The sequence below is a fragment of the Pteronotus mesoamericanus genome, unplaced genomic scaffold (genome assembly GCF_021234165.1).
Source record: "Pteronotus mesoamericanus isolate MK-2021 breed Mesoamerican mustached bat unplaced genomic scaffold, CSHL_Meso_final scaffold_54, whole genome shotgun sequence".
NCBI classification, from domain to species: Eukaryota; Metazoa; Chordata; class Mammalia; order Chiroptera; family Mormoopidae; genus Pteronotus; species Pteronotus mesoamericanus.
The window spans coordinates 56,593,375-56,605,359 of record NW_026555321.1 but is presented as its reverse complement, the minus strand read 5'-3'; the positions used below and the strand labels follow the sequence as shown (position 1 = coordinate 56,605,359).

At 40.3% G+C, this 11,985-nt stretch overlaps 1 non-coding gene across 1 annotated transcript; it reads left to right on the top strand.

Annotated features, from left to right (window-relative positions):
- Positions 1 to 765: 765 nt before the first annotated feature.
- On the top strand, positions 766 to 898 carry LOC129061110 (small nucleolar RNA SNORA36 family). Its single transcript, XR_008528079.1, has one exon. It is a non-coding gene; the product is annotated as a small nucleolar RNA SNORA36 family (small nucleolar RNA).
- The last annotated feature ends 11,087 nt before the right edge of the window (positions 899 to 11,985 follow it).

Here is an 11,985-nt window from a genome sequence, read left to right as displayed (position 1 = left end):
ACTTTTTAGAGCAACTCACACATTACCAGTTTATTATAAAAGGATATAACTCAGGATCAGCCAGATGAAAAAGATGCATAGACAAGGCAAGGGGAAGCAGCACAGACATCTCTCCCAAAATCTCCACATCTTCACCAACCTGGAAGCTCTCCGAACTCTGACATTTTGGGTTTTTATGGAGGCCTCATTCCAGACCCATGACTGATCAAATCATTGGCCATTGGTGAACGAGTTCCACCTCTAACACTTGTCCCCTCCCCTGGTGGGGCTGGGTGAGACTGAACGTTCTACCCTCTAATCACATGGTTGGTTCCTTAGGTGAGGCTCAAAAGTCACCTCAACATAACAAAAAGAACCTTCATTACTCTTATCACAGGAAATTTTAAGGGTTTTGGGAGCTCTCTGCCAAAAACAGGGAGAAGACTAATATATTTCTCATTATAAGCCACAATATCACACCACCCCTTGAGGGAAAAGACAGGTGGCACTGAGTTAAGTCTTGAACCACGGACGAGCTGAGTTGGCACCTGAAGAAGGGCGAAAGGTCACAAAAAGGTAGAACTAACAGATGGCTATTTGGGGGAGGGGGATTGTGAAACACCACCCAGTTCTAACAAGACTAGATTAGACAGCAGTATGGGCACTAAGACTCCTAGATTCGAGGACAGAGAAAAAAAAGACAAAAGACCTTCAGCCATTTTACTGTGCTGTCCTGGGAGAGCCTGTTTTTCTTGATAATGTATGACAGCAAGAAAAACAGGGCTTTTCCAAAGTGTTGAGTTCATTTCCAGGCAGCTTCTTTGTCGTGTTAAATCAACTTTGGGACCTTGAAACACAGGCTGGGGGAGATGACTGGATAGAAGGCATTGCTCTGTTCACTTACCTCCAGCCACCCTACAAAAGAGGACAAGGAGAAGGAGAGGGAGGAGAAGGAGAAAGAAAGAAGGGAGGGAGGGAGGAAGGGAAGGAAAGGAAAGAAAGAAAGAAAGAAAGAAAGAAAGAAAGAAAGAAAGAAAGAAAGAAAGAAAGAAAGAAAGAAAGAAAGAAAGAAAGAAAGAAAAAAGAGATAAAGAGAAAGAAAGAAAGGAAAGATAGAGAAAAGGAAAGGAAAGGAAAAAAGAAAAGGAAAGGAAAGGAAAAAAGAAAAGAAAAGAGAAAAGAAAAGAAAGGCTTTTGTAATACGAAAGCTTCTAATTCAAGCCCAAGCTCTACAGATTATTAGTTCTGAACCTCTGGGACCTTCAGCTTTTTTCACCTATAAAATGGGAGTAATAGTACTCTCTTCATAGGATTGTCACCAGGATTAGTTTGTTACACACAGTGGGAATGTTAGGGAACTTGCAGAGTGCTTGGCTCATTATAAGTGCTAAATGAAAGTAAGTAAGTAAATAAATAAATAAACAAGATTCATGACAGGCAGGCAACACATTAATAGGCAATAAACTTGGAAGAAGAGATTGCTAAGGTCTTTGAGGGGCTAAACTGAGTACATAATTTATTGAGTAAACAATGTGGAGTTTGTAAGCAGGAAACAAAAAATGAAAGCATATCTGTGCAGAATTTTGAGGTCAGTATGACTACAGAGCATTTTATAAGGGAGGATTCTTTAGCACTGAAATCCTTTGGAGGTATTTGAAAACTCAGGGATGTCCCCGTAGGAAGCTAGGCTGTTTAGGGGAGGATGAAAAAAGGCCGCAGAACACTGGCAGTGCTTTTGGTTGAGGAGATAATGGAGGATCTTCATTATTAGGCAATGGGAAACTGATGGTCAGGAACTCCTTTACAAAAGCATACTTTTGTATTTGCAGGACTAATAGTCCTGGGAGTGCCTATCAGGGTTAAGTTACACAAATTACACTTTGACTAGAGTGAAATCCCCTATCCTCAGCAGAAAGAGCAAGAAAGAGAAGTGACAATTTCACCCACACAGTTGTTCTTCCTGCCCATCACCCGATGGGAGTGAGTGTCAGCTCCAGCTTCTCACAGTTGAGTGTCTGGCTGGGCTTGTGGGCATCTGAAAGGATTTTCCAAAAGAATTTTTTTTTAAGATTTTATTTATTTATTTTTAGAGAAGGAAGGTAGGGAGAAAGAGGGAGGGACATCAATGTGTGGTTGCCTCTTCCACACCCTGTACTGGGGACCTGGTCCACACTCAGGCATGTGCCCTGACCAGGAATCCAAGCTGTGACCCTTTGGTTCATCAGGTCAGCACTCAGTCCACTGAGACACACCAGCCATCAGAAAGAATTTTAATTGTACCTAATTTTCATCCTTATGAAAATTTAGACCCCAAACTTTGTAAATAAGATGGGACACCACTACAACAAACCCATATTTTGAGTTTTTTACTAAAGCACAAGGGCTTGGGTGGGGAGTGGTGGTGGTTCTCAAACTATATCTGGTGATTATTTGAGGATCAGCATTAAAAAGCCATATAATAACTGGGTTCTATAGTATTTGAATCAAAATCAGTTTTAGATACCCCTACTCTTCTGGGTTGCTGTAGGTTATAAGCACATCAAAATGCCTTGTGATGCCTCTGAGGGAAAAGATCCTCTCAGCCCAATTTACTAGGCAACTTTTATCCTATTGAAAAACTATTCTGTAAGGTGACAACTCTGCCATCATCCACACCACCTGCAAAAAGCTGAGCTTTGCAGTTAGTCTGTATTGTGTGAGGGGGCACTTGCCTTTTTACATGTCCAGGGCACTTTTCAATGGAATTGATTGTATTTGGCCTGATTTCCTGAAGTGGAACACATTGCCTGCTGACCCCAGAAAGTATCTTATCTCTGTCCTAGGTTCTGGTTTAGATGTTTGTAGAGAAGGGACCAGGGCAGTTGCAGTATGTTCAATTGAAACAGATGTGTGTGTTTTGGGAGTAACCAACCACAAAGTTTGACATGCCATCTCCACCCAGATCCCAGACCCCAAATTAGTTCCATTCTAACCAGGCCTGCTCCAGTGATTGGTCTCAAAGCCTCTTTTGAATGACTTAATGCTCCCTATTTACAACTCCCAAAATGAGCTGCTCTTTCAGGAAAAATCAGTTTTTATGTCTAGGACATCAAGTGGGTCTTTGCTTATTTGTCCTACTGTTGTTTAGGCCAAAGAACACATTGAGCTGATAACCAGCAAGCAGAGCTGTGACAGGCAGAACCACCTGAAATGGATTTATGCACAGCAATTCAAGAAGCAATTGCATTTTAAATAAAGCTAATCAAGTTGTCTTTTTGTGAAAACCCCAAACACCCACACAAACCTCACCCTTGGCATGTTCTCATTCCCATTGATTAAAAGCAAAGGGGAGAAGGCTTATTAAGAACCTGATATTGGCTCATAGAATTAAACAACTGCTGTCCAATATGCATGCACAGCACAATTCTTTTCAGAGGGAGGATGGCAAGGAAGCAACATGGTCCTTGCAAATTAAGGGACCAATGAACCACTCCAGGCGGGACTTTTCCGTATCACTTGGGCCTGCTTTGTACTTCTCTTCTACTTTCTTTGGTCGAATATTTTCTTCCATTGCAATTTTGCTGCTTCATTACCCTAGCCCCAGGCTTCCAAAGCAACATGCCAAGATCAACTGTACTTTTGAAGTTTATCACCTCCTCTTCCTTCATTCCTTCTTTTCTCACTTCCCTTCTCATACCTCCCACCACAACCTCTGAAATGTTTACTACCTTTATGTGGCACTCCTTTTGTAACCAACCAAAAACTGTCATTTTTTAAAGCTACTACTTATTAAGTTTGACTTTTCTCCAGTCAGGAAACTTTTTCTCTAAAGGGCCACAGTAAATAGTCTTGGTTTTATAGGTCATACCATCTCTGTCTCTCACAACTACAATACTCTGTTCCTATATCATGAAAGTAGTCATCAGTGTATCAACACAAACATACAGGTGTACCTATGCTCCAATAAAATTGTATTTATGAAAAGAGGTAATGGGTTCTATTTAGTTTGAGAGCTAAGTGGAATGATCCCTTTGACATGCACAGGAGACCTGCAAGACTTCTGAGAATGTTATCTCAGCAGAAACATTGCCAGCTTGTACTGAAAGTGACAGAGAGTACAACAACCACAGGAGTAGGTTGTCAGACTCCCAAAATTCTAGAGGCATGAAGCAGGCTGATAAAACCACTTAACTGCAAATAGTGCTACCCTTCATGAGAAATTATGATTTTGAGAACAGAGCCATGGGCCTGGGATGAAGCTGGAGCCAAACTTGAAATAGAATGGAGTTTGCCTCATTGGATTTAGAAATTTTGGGGGAACAGTGACTTATTTTTTTGCTTTTCTTTCTCTCTTTTTAGAGTGGGAAGTTCTATCACTGTTATCCAGGTGGAGTCTGTCCCACCAGGGACAGATAACTTAGATCATACCAAGAGTCTCACCCATATCTCATTTATATAATGTAGTTAATTAGATTTCAGTTTTGAGCTAATGAGACTTAGATGAGATTTTGGACGTGATGTTGAGAGTTTTGGGGACCTTTTAATGGGGTCAATGCATATGAGACAGACATGAAATTTTGGGGACAGAGAGAGAATTGTTGTAGGCCAAATGATGGCCCCTAAAACCTGTGAGTATGTTACTTTACATGGTAAAAAAAAAAATGACTTTGGAAATGTGATTAAGTTAAGGATCTTGAGATGCAGGAGATTATCCTGGTAAGCCCAATGTATTCACAAGGGTCTTCATAAGAGAGAGGCAGGAGCATCATAATTAAAGAGAGAAGATGTAAGGATGGAATCAGACAGGAGAGAGGAGAGAAGTTGCTATGCTGATGGTTTTGAAGATGGAGGAATGAACTACATACCAAGGAATACAGGTAACCTCTAGAAGCTGGAAAAAGCAAGGAAATTCAAAAAAGCAAGGAAAAAGCTCTCCCCTAGAGCCTGCAGAAAGGATTCAGACCTGCCATTAGCTCAGTGTTTTGATTTCTAGAGTTATAAAATAATAGTTTTATATATTTTTGCCCACTAATTTTGTAGCAATTTATTATAACAACAAAGGAAACTAATACATATTTTCTCAACCACTGTGTATCCATACACTATATTAGGAAATTTTGTGAATTACCTTCTTCAGTTCTCACAACAACCCTTTGACACAAGTGTTACTATTATCCCCTCTTGCAAATTAAAAATGTTGTTTGGAAAGACTGACTCAATGGTCTAGTGTATTGAACTCTAAAGTGTGTGTTTCTATGTCATATTGCCCTAATCAGGTAGACTTCTGTTTTCTCTATTTTAGAGTTCTCTCCAACTTCCATTAAAGTTTACCTGTCCTGGGTCTCAATTTCTTGGACTCTTTCTCTGCTCCTATGAATATGTATTTTTATTCATTCTGCATACAGTTTCTGAGACCAAACAGTTGCAAGCCTTGGTTTAAATTTCAAGAGAGATATATGTAAAATTTATCCACTCCAAAAGAACTACCATTCCTGTCTCTGTAAAAGTATGTTATTTTATTTAACAAAGTTTCATCCATGCTGTGGAATGAACTTTTTCCCTCAAAATTCATATGTTGAAGCTGTAACCTCTAATGTGATGATATTCAGAAGTGGGGTCTTAGGAGATGATTACATTTAGGTGAAATCATGAGGGTAGAGAACTCAAGATGAGATTATTGTCCTTATAAAAAAAGACACCAGAGAGTTCTCTGTCTTTCTCACTGCCAATGAGACAACAAAAAGGCAGCCATCTCAAACCAGGATGAGGGCCCTCACCTGGTGCCTTGATTTTGGACTTCCCAGCCTCCAGAACTGTGACAAATATATATAAGTTGTTTAAGCCACCAAGCCTGTGGCATTTTGTTATACCAGTCTGAGCAGACTAAGTCTACAAATCAAAGTAATAACAAAACAAACAAAAACCCTTGCTACTGAAACAGTGCTACAAATTTGTGATGCAGTGGGCTAAGCGGAAGGCAGGATAGCACAGAATGGCGGGCTGATTCTAGGAAGGCATTGATAATCCCTGCCTTCTGGTACTCACCCATCAGTGTGACCCTTACTCCCTGAATGTGGGTTGGCCTAGCAACTTGCTTCTAATCAACAACATAGAGCAAAGATGATGATGTGTTACTTCCATAATTACGTTTCAAAAGATTGCAATGTCTATTTTGCTAATAGACTCTCTCCTTTATTGGCTTTAATAAAGCAAGCTGTCCTGTTGTGAGCTCTTCTACAGTGAGGCTCATGGGTAGGGAACTGAGGGTGGCCTCCATCTGACAGCCTGCAAAGAACTGCATCCTGCCGATGGTGATGTGAACTTGAAAGATGCTTCCCCAGCTGAGCATTCAGATGAAACCCTAGCCAAAACCCTGACTGCAATCTTGCAGAGAATCTAGCTAAGCCATTCTCAGATTCCTTACTTACAGAAACTGAGATAACAGATGCATACTGTTTCAATTTGCCCACCACATAATAAGCATTCAATTATTGTTAGCTGTTACCATTATTTAAGTGTTAAAGAGTCACAAAAGAGGAAAATCTAATTTTCCCTGAAGTCAGAGAAAAATAATTGTAACTAACACTTGTATTGAGCTCTCAAATTTATGAGATCACATAGGAACTACTGAGTTTGATACTTGCTTACTACAGTGATCCTCAACTACCAATGATTTTGTCCACCAGGGAATATTTGGAGATATTTCAGCTGTCAAAACTGGTGGTGGATGCTACAGGCCAGAGATGCCACTAAACCTTCTACAAGGCATAGGACAGCCCCCTGCAATAAAGAATTATAGGACCAGAATGTCAGTGGTGCTGAAGTTGAGAAACCACGCCTTAGCAATCCTTTGAGGATGGGTGTCTGTAATTCCCATGCATGTTTCATAAATGGGAGAACAAGCTAAGAGAGGTTGAACTACAGGAGGGTGGTGGGAAGATCAAATAGGTGGTATTAGCTAAGCTGAAGCAGAAGTCGTCCCCAAGCCCCAAATGCATTGCTTTTTCTTTGCCCCCATTTAACCTCCCAAGCCTGTCTGGAGGTCCATTGGTTTTAGTCTAGAATCAATAGGCAGGATGTTCGAGTCCAAAGGAGGGACAATAATAGTGGAGATTTCAGGTAGTAGGTGGGGGGTGGGGAGGGAGGAACTGGGAACAGAATTCTTTCAGGAAAAAAATTTTTTTTTTATTTTTTTTATAAATGTTATAGTTTTTTTTTCTTTATTTTTAAATACATTTGTCTCTGCCTCCCCCCCACCACTTTACCTTGCCCCCTCCCTCCTTCCCTCCCTCAGCTCTTCCCCTTTGGTTTTGTCCATGAGTCCTTCCTATATGTTCCTTGACTTTCCCCTTCCCTTCCCTTTCCCTGCCCACCCCCCCCCCCTTCCCTCTTGTGTCTGTTGATTTCTTTTCCTTTCAGTGTTGCTGGTCATATTTTCCTTGCATCTTTGTATTGTTGGTTAGGTTCCGCCCTTAGGTGAGATCATATGGTATTTGTCTTTCGCCCCTTGGCTTATTTCGCTTAGCATAATGCTCTCCAGTTCCATCCATGCTGTCGCAGAGTTTAGTAGTTCTTTTTTCCTTTCTGCTGCGTAGTATTCCATTGTGTATATGTACCATCACTTTTTGATCCAATCATCTACTGATGGACACTTAGGTTGCTTCCAACACTTGGCTATTGTAAATTGTGCTGCTATGAACATTGGGGTGCATAGGTTCTTTTGTATTGGCGTTTTGGTGTTCTTAGGGTATAGTCCCAGCAGGGGAATCACTGGATCAAAAGGCAGTTCCATTTTCAGCTTTTTGAGGAAATTCCACACCGCCTTCCACAGTGACTGTACCAGTCTGCATTCCCACCAACAGTGGACTTCCAGTGTTCCCTTTTGTCCACAGCCTCACCAGCACCTGTTGTTTGTGGATCTGTTTATGATGGCCATTCTGACCCGTGTGAGGTGGTACTTCATGGTGGTTCTGATCTGCATTTCTCTGATGGCTAGTGATGCTGAGCATCCTTTCAAATGCCTCTGGGCCCTCTGTATCTCCTCCTTGGAAAAGTGTCTGCCCAGGTCCTTTGCCCATTTTTTGATTGGATCGTTTGTCTTCTTGGAGTGGAGTTGAGTGAGTTCTTTATATATCTTGGAGATCAAACCTCTATCTGATGTATCATTAGCGAATCTATTTTCCCATACGGTTGGCTCCCTTTTCATTTTGCTGATGATTTCTTTAGCCGTGCAGAAGCTTCTTATTTTGATGAGGTCCCACTTGTTTATTCTTTCCTTTATGTCCCTTGCTTTAGGAGACATATCAGTGAAAAAATTGCTGCGTGGGATATCTGAGAGTTTCCTTCCAATGTTCTCCTCTAGGACTTTGATGGTGTTATGACTTATATTTAAGTCTTCTATCCATCTTGAGTTTGTTTTTGTGTATGGTGTCAGCTGATGATCCAATTTCAATTTTTTGCATGTAGCCGTCCCCCTCTCCCAACACCATTTGTTGAAGAGGCTATTATGGCTCCATTTTATGCTTCTGCCCCCTTTCTCAAATATTAGATGTCCATAGAGACCTGGGCTTATTTCTGGGCTTTCTATTCTGTTCCACTGGTCTATGGGTCTGTTCTTGTGCCAGTACCAGATTGTTTTGAGTATAGTGGCTTTGTAGTAGAGTTTGATGTACAGTATTGTGATCCCTCCTACTTTGTTTTTCTTTCTCAAAATTGCTGAGGCTATTCGAGGTCATTTATGGTTCCATATAAATTTTTGAAATGTCTGTTCTATTTCTGTGAAATACGTCATTGGTGTCTTAATAGTGATTACGTTGAATCTATAAATTGCTTTGGGTAGTATGGACATTTTGATGATATTAATTCTTCCAATCTATGAGCATGGTCTACGCTTCCATTTATTTGTGTCTTCCTTAATTTCTTTCTTCAATGTTACATAGTTTTCTGCATACAGGTCTTTTATGTCTTTGGTTAAATTTATGCCTAGGTATTTTATTTTTCTTCTTGCTATATTGAATGGTATTTTTTCTCTGATTACTTCTTCTTCTATTGCATTGCTGGTGTACAAACATGCCTTTGATTTCTGAATGTTGACTTTGTATCCTGCTGTTTTGCCAAATTCACTTATTAGGTTGAGGAGTTTTTTGGTAGAGTCTACAGGGTGCTCTATGTACACTATCATGTCATCTGCAAACAATGATAGCTTTACTTCCTCCTTTCCTATTTGGATGCCTTTTATCTCTTTCTCTTGTCTGACCGCTGTGGCTAGGACTTCCAATATGATATTGAAAAGAAGCGGTGAGAGCGGACATCCTTGGCGTGTTCCCGATCTTAGTGGGAAAGCTTTCAGTTTTTGCCCGTTGAGTATGATATTAGCTGTAGGTTTTTCATATATGGCCTTTCTTACGTTGAGGAATGCCCCATTTATTCCCATTTTGCTGAGTGTTTTGATCATAAATGGGTGCTGTACCTTAACAAATGCTTTTTCTGCATCTATCGAGATGATCATGTGGTTTTGTCTTTTCTTTTATTTATGTGATGTATCACGTTTACTGATTTGCGTATATTGAACCATCCCTGCATCCATGGGATGAATCCCACTTGATCGTGATGGATAATCTTTTGAATGTATTCCTGGATGAGATTTGCCAATATTTTGTTGAGGATTTTAGCATCTATATACATCAGTGAAATTGGCCTGTAATTTTCTTTCTTTGTAGGGTCTTTATCTGGTATGGGATCAGGGTGATGCTGGCCTCATAGAAAGAGTCTGGGAGTCTTCCCTCCTCTTGGACTTTTTGGAATAGTCTGAGAAGGACAGGGGTTAGCTCTTCCTTAAATGTTTTGTAAAATTCTCCTGTGAAACCGTCCGGCCCTGGGCTTTTGTGTGCTGGGAGTTTCTTGACTACTGCTTCAATTTCCCCAGCTGTTATCTGTCTGTTCAAGCTTTCTGTATCTTCCTCCTTCAGTGTTGGAAGATTATACTTTTCTAAAAATTTGTCCATTTCATCAAGATTTTCAAATTTCTTGGCATATAATTGTTCATAGTAGTTTCTGATGACCGTTTGTATTTCTGTAGTATCAGTTGTTATTTCTCCTCTTTCATTTCTGATATTATTAATTTGGGTCCTCTCCCTTTTTTTCTTGATGACTCTGCTTAAAGGCTTGTCAATTTTATTTATCTTTTCAAGGAACCAGCTTCTGGATTGGTTGATCCTCTGAATTGCTCTTTTGTCTCTATGTCATTCAGTTCTGCTCTAATCTTGACTATTTCCTTCCTTCTACTTGCTCTGGGATTTATTTGTTGTTGTTTCTCCCATTCTTGAAGTTGTAGTGTTAGGTCTTTTATTTGAAATGTCTCTATCTTTTTTAGGTAAGCCTGTATTGGATGAACTTCCTTCTCAGGACTGCCTCTGCTGTGTTCCATAGGTTTTGGTCTGTTGTCTGTTCATTTTCATTTGTTTCCAGAAACTTTTTGATTTCTTCTCTTATCTCATTATTGACCCATTCATTGTTTAATAGTCTACTGTTGAGTCTCCATGAGTTTGCAAGTTTTTGAAGTTTCTCTTTGAGGTTGATTTCCAGTTGCAAGCCCTTGTGGTCCGAGAAAAAGTTTGGTATTATTTCAATTTTCCTGAATTTGCTGAGGCTTGCTTTGTGTCCTATCATGTGGTCTATCTTGAAAAACTGCCATGAGCATTTGAAAAGAATGTGTATTTTTCTTCTTTGGGATGTAAGGTTCTATATATGTCAGTTAAGTCTCTTTGATTCAGTGTGTCATTCAGCGCCACACTATGTTTATTAATGTTTTGTTTGGAAGATCTGTCCATTTTTGACAGTGGGGTGTTGAAATCCCCTACTATCAGTGTGTTGCTGTCTATATCTTTTTTGAAGTCATCCAACAATTTTTTATAAACTTGGGGGCTCCTCTATTGGGAGCATATACGTTTACAATGTTGATGTCTTCTTGAGAGATTCTTCCTTTAAGTATGATAAAGTGCCCCTCTGGGTCTCTCTTTATGGCCTTTGTTTTGAAATCTACTTTGTCTGATACAAGTATGGCAATCCTGGCCTTTTTCTCTTGCCCATTTGCTTGGAATATTTTCTTCCATCCCTTTACTTTCAATCTGTGTAGGTCTCTTGCTCTGAGGTGGGTCTCTTGTAGGCAGCATATGTGTGGCTCATGTTTTCTTATCCATTCAGCTACCCTGTGTCTTTTGATTGGGGCATTTAGTCCATTCACATTGAGAGATATTACTGATAGAAACTTACTCATCTTTTCTCTTTGTACCTGTGTTCCTCTCTCTCTCATTCTTTTCCTTCATCTGCTTAAACCAGTCCCCTTAGCAGATCTTGGAGTGCTGGTTTGGTAGAGATGTATTCTTTTAGTTTTCTCTTGTCTGGGAAACTCCGTATTTCCCCTTCTATTTTAATGGAGAGCCTAGCTGGGTAGAGCAGCCTTGGCTGTAGGCCCTTGCTTTTCATGGCTTGGAATATTTGTTGCCATTCCCTTCTGGCTTGGAGTGTTTCTGTTGAGAAGTCAGCTCCTAGGCGTATCGGGGCCCCCTTGTATGTTACTTTCTCCTTCTCCCTTGCTGCCTTCAGGATTCTCTCTTTGTCTTTGACATTTGCCATTTTAATGATGATGTGTCTTGGAGTGGACCTCCTTGAGTCCCTCTTGAGTGGGGTCCTCTGTGCCTCCTGGATCCATGAGAGCCTTTCTCTCCTCAAATTAGGGAAATTTTCCATCATTACTTTTTCGAGGAGGTTCTCTATCCCTTGCTCCTCTTCTTCTCCTTCTGGTATCCCTATTGTACGGATATAATTGCGTTTCAGATTGTCCTGCATTTCCCTAAATGCCTCTTCATTCTTTTTGAGCCGTTTTTCCATTTCTTGTTCTTTCTGGGAACTTCTTTCTACCTTGTCCTCCATCTCACTGATTCTATCCTCAGCTTCATCTAGCCTCCTTTGTATTCCTTCTACTGTGTTCTTCAATTCAGAAATGGTATTCTTCTTGTGTCTTCTTGA